Source organism: Stigmatopora argus, chromosome 9, assembly GCF_051989625.1.
Source record: "Stigmatopora argus isolate UIUO_Sarg chromosome 9, RoL_Sarg_1.0, whole genome shotgun sequence".
In the NCBI taxonomy this organism is placed as follows: domain Eukaryota; kingdom Metazoa; phylum Chordata; class Actinopteri; order Syngnathiformes; family Syngnathidae; genus Stigmatopora; species Stigmatopora argus.
The window spans coordinates 5,375,140-5,382,668 of NC_135395.1; the positions used below are offsets into that span (position 1 = coordinate 5,375,140).

Consider the following 7,529-nt stretch of genomic DNA (forward strand, 5'->3'; position numbering starts at 1 on the left):
CAAGGAAATGTCTACGCCTCTCGCTATGGTAATTGCTGCCCAGCCACGATTAAGGGTTAGCGCTTTTCACTCCCACATGGACATTTAAATGTGATTTCAGACGGGGAGTAACTGTCAGATGTGTGTAATTAAAGGGAAATAAGCAATAATGTGTAGCATGCCGGGTCATCCTTTGAGTTCCACGCTGAGGATGTGCATAAGAGAACAAATCTGTGAAAAAAAACACACGAGACAAATGTTTTCAACTTTAACTTGTTGCCTGCCATAAACTGCTGGAGAAGGTGAATCCATTTGAAATGGAAGGAACTGGCTGGCAGTGAATCATCACAGATCACGCCTATTGATTACAAGCAAAGGTGCCTGCCTTCATCGGTCTCACCTGTTTATTTAGAAGCAAAAGACAGTTGTTGCGCTATAAATAAACTCTTTTGAAAAATGGGTTAGATGAGTGAAGAGAAATATTTCTTATAATCACATGTATTATTTCATTGCTTTAAAATAATGTGTATCTATATGTAGGTTCTTAGCTAACTTTTGGTTTGGAGACAGAACATCTGTGGAATTTACATTTTTACATAACTAATTCAGTTACCCAAGCAAGTGGGCCAAAAGGAGATGGAATAGTTGCTCTGTTCCTGGTTATTGTGATGAGCAATAACTTCAGACCTTTTTGTTCTCAACTCATCTCCTTGGAACTTCAGACCTTTTTGTTCTCAACTCATCTCCTTGGAACTTCAGACCTTTTTGTTCTCAACTCATCTCCTTGGAACTTCAGACCTTTTTGTTCTCAACTCATCTCCTTGGAACAGGACATGACTTGAGTTACATCCACTTGTTCATTTGCAGGTACTCTTAAAAGTGGATGTGCCTTGAGAGCAGGGCCCTCTCTGAGACCCGGAAGCCACTGAATGGTGGAAGGAGAGGGGGCCTAGACTAATCTGTATTGTCCAAATGTTTTGTCCATGTGTGTTTTAATTTGTGTTATTGTTCTATGTTCTGTTTTCACTTTGTGTTATTGCATGTTGGATCTAATCGATAAACATTCAATAACTTTGAATTAGAGGAAGCACACAGAGTCGGCCATGATGAGTTTTATCTAGCTTCAGCTGAAGGAGGGGGTCAGAGCAGCCAGCGGCAGGAGCGCGTCTATCCTCCAGCCTGACTAGTTTGAACTCCCTGAATCCCCCCAGCAGGTCGACTAGTTTTATTGACAAAGGTCATGTGACATAGGTACAGACTTTAGGCGGGAAACTGAACAAACAAATGGGAGTGTCATGGTAGATGACGCGCCCCCAACTCATAGGTGTCACGGACGGAAATTTCCGCTAGGTCATGCAAAATTCTATTCTAGTGACTAAACTAAATAAACCTATTGACTAATAAAAAGCATAAGAATACATTCCATACTCCACATTTCCCCCCTGTAGTTACTTTGAAAGAATTTTCATTAGACATCAATTTATATCCCTCCCCTCCAGGTTCTAGAATACAAATATCATCAACAGTTACTTATCAAGGGGTATGGAAAATAATAAAATCACTTGTCAAGGCAAAGGCGAAAAACTCGAGGTATTTGGCGTCATTCGAGAAAAATTCCTCTGCGTCCCTCTTAATGAGCGAACACAATTTTTAAGTCAAGACAAGTACAATTACCCGGACGGCTCGACATCGTGGGACCTGTCACACTTCGAAAGAGTGCGAGAATCTCCAATATGGTCTGCCATGCGGTGATACTGTATGTCACTGTAAGCTACCAGCGTGTGCTGGATAGTGTTTCAAATCATAACTTTGATACAGGGGATTACACACAGAAAAAATACAGAACAGAAACAAAATCGCAAATGAGGGAGTTGCAAATTTAAACAGCATTGACTGGTTTCGTCTGGGATGAAGGTGCAGCAGTGTTCTCCCATCATGGCACACACACCTCCATCCTCCGTCCCGCAACATCCCTAAGGGCTTTGACAGTTTGGTTAATAAACACTCATGTAACAGTTCAATGTCTTTACACGAAGCATAACTTTATCCACCCCAAGTTGGGAAAGTAGCAACCGTATGCTTTTCTGGGGGGCGGACCACAACTTATGGTCACCAGGAACATCACTACCCCAGATTGCATCACGTGGTTTGAATTGCACGGATTTTGCACTGATTTTGATCTCTTATCTCTTACTGTTATGTTCACTCCCCTTAAAAGGAATGCATCTCATCTGCACCACTGCAGATTTAAGTGTGGCGTCTAGACCCAGTGAATTCAGGATGTCAGGATACCTGTGGAAATGGGTATACGGCTACACACATAACTTTCATTCGGAACAATCAGTTTCTTCTGGAACACCATGAAATTATACCACACATCTTCTCCATAGTATTTCTCCAGATTGTTCTTTCCATACCACTTCACTCTCCTCTGTGATAGGAGTATGTCACCATCTTGTTTTCGAACTCAAGTCTCTGTGGGCGGGGCGTTCAGACACGCCCAGGCTGTCACTGACAGTCCAGTCACTGACAGTCCAGTCACTGTGATGTGGGTGGCAACAGCTTTCACTGCGGCTTCTGTGTAGAGGTGAAAAGTCTATGGGAGCTCAAGGTTAAGTGAGGGGTGCTCGTGGCAGGTGAGTAGACGTCAGATGAGTTTTTCACGGACAAGGGTTTTGACACCGTCCGACTTACAGCCTACTCAGAGTCACCTGTCTCGAACTCTTGACCTGAATCAACTTTGACTTTTCAGCGATCTTTGCTGCTGTGGAGGTTGGTGAGTTGGGCCACGAATGGGTCTTCCCATCGTGGAGAGAACCAGGACTTCATTTTTATGACTCGGATCAGGATCCAGTCACCTGGCTTCACCACCTCCTGCAAGATAGACAAAAGGATCACGGCAGCTTACATGTTCTTTGGACAAGTTTCTCCAAACATTTTACCATCCACTCTGTAAGTAGATCTGCCTCACCCTTAGTCTCTTGTCATGGTTCACCTTCCCATAGAGGAAGTTAGAATGGTCTTCCAAGAACTATCTCAAAAGGTGTTAATCTCGAGCTAGTTGGCACTATCTTCATATACGTTCTGACCAGTGTTAGGCGTTCTGGCCATGGCTTCTTTATCTCTTCCATGGTTTTCTTAAGCCTTGGTTTTATCGTACCATTTGTTTGCTCTACCAGTCCCACACTCTTGGACATTGGCCTCGTTTGGGCCTGAGGTCATCTTGCACATTATATCTGTAACAAATTAAACAGTTCCTACAAAAATTTTAAAAGTAGGTATTTCGATGTCCATATCTCCCCCCTGTTGAGACATTGTCCATGGCTCAATTTTGGAGTACATTTTTGGTAGGCACTGTAGGCCTTTAGCTGTGTACAGGTCGTCTGCAGACTGTTCTTGAGATCGGCTCAGCCCTTGTTGCTGTGCATACTGTGCAGCAAGTGTCCGCGCTGCCTCCCCAGCTGCCGCACTCTGTCGCTGTCTTCAAACACGTACTCAACATCTGCAGACAGCTATTAGGTTGGGCTTAATACCCCAACGAACAAAAATCACAACAATCTTATACTTATTCCATCACTATAGTTTGTGAAAAGCTTAAATGCCTATCAGTCAAAATTAAATATGCTAGCTGGTATTCTATTTTGATCACTGCTTCCTTGTTAAGATCAAGAACTATATTTGTTTTTTCCTTTCCTGCAATTACACAAATTAACTAATCATACTAAAAATAGGAAAAATACAAAAAGCAAACCAGGCTGCTTTCTCCTCAGGAAAACAGCTTTCCAGTTCTCTGCAACAGTTACATTCAGATCAATTAATATCCAGAAACAAAATGCACACATTTATAATTCTGAATAGAATTGAACCCACTAAATTGTAACCACCCCTTGTTTGTCAGGGTCAACATTTTTAGCATAACTGTCTTTTAGAGCAATTAAAGCCCATTACTTGCATACTAATCAAGTCCCAATTCAATTAATAATGTGTATCGCGTTGCATATTAACCTCAGTTGTTTGAAATTCAAAATATCCCAAACTAGTAGTCTTTTAATCAAATGTAACATTCCATTGTCTTTGGAGTTTGCCAATCAGCTCCTATAAAACTTTCTTAATCAATATTTCTCAATAGTCAGGCATAACATTAAAATCTAGTTACATTTCTATCCATTGTAGTTTCTCTTTTCTCTCTAATTGTTTACTTTAAAAATCTGTAAGAAGATCTAGTCTCAATTGTTTACTTTAACTATCTGTAAGAAGGTTTGGTCTCAATTGAAACGCTTTCACTTTTTTTTTATGGAGACAATAAAACCAATATAAAAAGTTCCTCATGGCTTACAGCATTGCTCCCCGAGCAATAATCTTTCCAATCAATATTTGAGTGCTTGCCATTTCGTCTGATTACGTCAAAAAGTTTATCTTACCTGCCTCCGCATACGTTTCAACTGAGAGAACCTTCTTACAGAGCACAAAATGGATCCGCTATTTTCATGTCTGCTGGTTTGGTCAGGAACATTTGCACGGACACTCTCATCCTGGGTTGCTCATCATGTTTCCTGTTGAGAAATGCAATCTCCCTCTGCCAACCCAAAATTAATGCGTTTCTTTAAAGTTTTTTCTTTTATGCAGACATATGATTAACCTCATCCTCCAATTCCAATCGTGTAGTTAATAATGGCGTTTGGTACATTCCACTAAGTTGGATTTCCATATTTTTCCGGAACGAAATATGGAAACTTTTGTCAATTCAGTCAATTATTCTGTTAACACAATTTGGATGCCATTATCACAATAAATCAATAGTACTTTGGAATTTGGTATCAAGCACTGTCTTTTCAGTGCTCCTAAATTTTGCATAGCAGATTTGTTTCTCCACTTCAAATTTCACGTTTGGAGTACTGCTGCTTTTACCATTAAAATTTCATTTGACTAAACAATTTTCCATAATTTTCATCAAAAATTGATTTCAAATTTCTAAATCATTTTCCACCTTGATATCTGATTGATTATATCTTGATGGTCGGCCAATTAGAAACACAAAAAGACAAACAAACAACCATTCATGCTTACACTCATTTTCAAAAATCAGTGGTCTGCAATTTTTCATCACTGGTGAAGAGCGCCATCCCCAGTCTGGGGCTTCTTGGCAGCTAACCACCTTTTTGCTGTGCTATCAGCCTAATCATTCTCAAAAGAAATAGGTTAATGTCATTTGGTTGACATTAATTGTTCAATGCTTATGCAATCCGTATATCATTAATATTCTAATAGTCATTAATATGACCCACGCCAAAGCATATTCCATCTGCTGATGGGCAAACAATGAAATACAGTCCGTGCACTGACGGTATTCCATGATGTTTATTCCATCTCAGTGAAATCATGCCTATCCTAAATTAATTATTCTATCTAAATTTACCTAATAATTTGGATAATGCCATTTCTGCATTGTTCTCTTGTTTGATATCATTAATAATTTGGATGATTCTTAATACTTAAGTCTAAATCGCAAATCACTGTCATATTTCTAAAACCAATAGTTAAAGCTCTGGCTGAATTCCTATCCGCTCTAAGAAGGCGGTTTTATTTAAAATAAGAGCCATTTTCTGTGCTCACTGTTACCTCAATTAAAATTTAGGGAAAATAACCTTTCACTATGCATTTCCTAATATAAACTTCAGTGTTTAATAAAGGACCCATAATTTGTCACTAATATATTACAACACTGTCATCTCTCTGTCTCTCTCTCTCCTTCCCTCCCCCTCCGTGGGGAGACAATCGGACTCAAGTGATTTAGGTTCAAACCTGCAGTGGCATTTGCATGCTGTGGTTCCTCTCTCTCTTTGTGCAGGGGGAGGGGGCCTTGGGCTGGGCTGGTGTGGGCTCTCTCCTGGGTCCAGGTGTGAAATGGGCAGTAAGAGCTATGGGCGAGCCCCCCCCCCTCTTTTTGTTTGCACCGGGTGTGCTTGGCTTGTCGGGTGAGGGGTGTCCGCTTCTGTGAAGGGGGCCTGGCCGTAAAGTGGGCTTCTTGCCTGGCTCCACATTATTCGGCCATTTTCGTCCTTTGTTCTGTCTTACATGTGCTCATTCCCCCTTCTCACTCCCTTTGTAGCTCATCTTGCCAAAGGCCGTACCTCTTGAGCTCATGTTCAATGATCTTCATAGGGAGGGCCCCAATTTTGAAATGTGTGACTAGTACATGTGAAAAACATATCATTCTTGTTCTCCATGAAGATAGAAAGTTTCTTGAGGAAAGACAACCACCTAAAGCAGCTCCTCATCCTTTCTGTCCAGAATCTTCACAAGCATGTTAACCATGTTTTTGTTTCATTCTTCAATGATCAGGAAAATCTCTCAGCATGAATTTCACATCTTCTTACTTCACGTCCCTTTGTTTGAACGTTTTTTTTTAAACAATGGTCACATGTTACGCTATTAATACATTTAAGGCGATATTTTACGGCGATTCTCTAGGGACACGCATCTAATTTATTATCTCTTTAATACTTATCTTTTATTATCCTATTTATCCGTCTACGCCGTCTTTTTAACCGTTATTCTCTTCAATCCTCTCGATTCATGAGCGCATACTGAGCGCATACCAAGCGCGTACCGAGCGCGTCTTAAAGCGCGTCACGGCCTACTTCCGGTTCTTAACAAACGCTTCTGGTTTATATAATAGTAGTACTATACTTTTTAATCTAGCGCTTTCTTACTCATCGGGTGCAGTATTTTTGGAAGCTTTATTTTTGACAATCTCCAGAAATCCTTTACCGAGGGACTATTTCACCCCCTAGGTTAAAGCCGCGTCACCAGCTTGCCTTACGAACGTCACTTATGGCCGAAGTGTACGTCCGCCGCATACCTTGTGTATTACCTTCTTTTTTTTGACATACATACTCCCCAACGATATGCATTTATCCCCGATTTATGAGGCGTTTTTCTTCGACTTTCTCACGATTGGAAAAACGGGATTCCCACCAGACTTGTCCTAAATATTAATTTTAAACAGCCCCTTACCGTTTCTTGTGCCTCCTCTTTTTCGATGGGGGTTCCTTCTTCAAGCGGGCCACGATCAACCGAAATGCCCTCTCTTTTAAAGTAAGAGTAGCTGACGTCAGTATTCTCGGCTTTCAGTCCACCGTGGTCCGAAAATTCAGAAATGAATCTCCCGGGTTTCGGCACCAGAAAATGTTGGATCTAATCGATAAACATTCAATAACTTTGAATTAGAGGAAGCACACAGAGTCGGCCATGATGAGTTTTATCTAGCTTCAGCTGAAGGAGGGGGTCAGAGCAGCCAGCGGCAGGAGCGCGTCTATCCTCCAGCCTGACTAGTTTGAACTCCCTGAATCCCCCCAGCAGGTCGACTAGTTTTATTGACAAAGGTCATGTGACATAGGTACAGACTTTAGGCGGGAAACTGAACAAACAAATGGGAGTGTCATGGTAGATGACGCGCCCCCAACTCATAGGTGTCACGGACGGAAATTTCCGCTAGGTCATGCAAAATTCTATTCTAGTGACTAAACTAAATAAACCTATTGACTAAT

The 7,529-nt window shown here is 41.1% G+C and overlaps 1 long non-coding RNA gene across 1 annotated transcript; it reads right to left on the reverse strand.

Moving 5' to 3' along the window:
• Positions 1-1,086: 1,086 nt before the first annotated feature.
• LOC144082880 (uncharacterized) lies at positions 1,087-5,200 on the reverse strand. The gene is made up of 2 exons (XR_013303385.1): positions 2,174-5,200; positions 1,087-1,959 (listed from the first exon to the last, which is right to left on the reverse strand). It is a non-coding gene; the product is annotated as an uncharacterized LOC144082880 (long non-coding RNA).
• Positions 5,201-7,529: the final 2,329 nt, after the last annotated feature.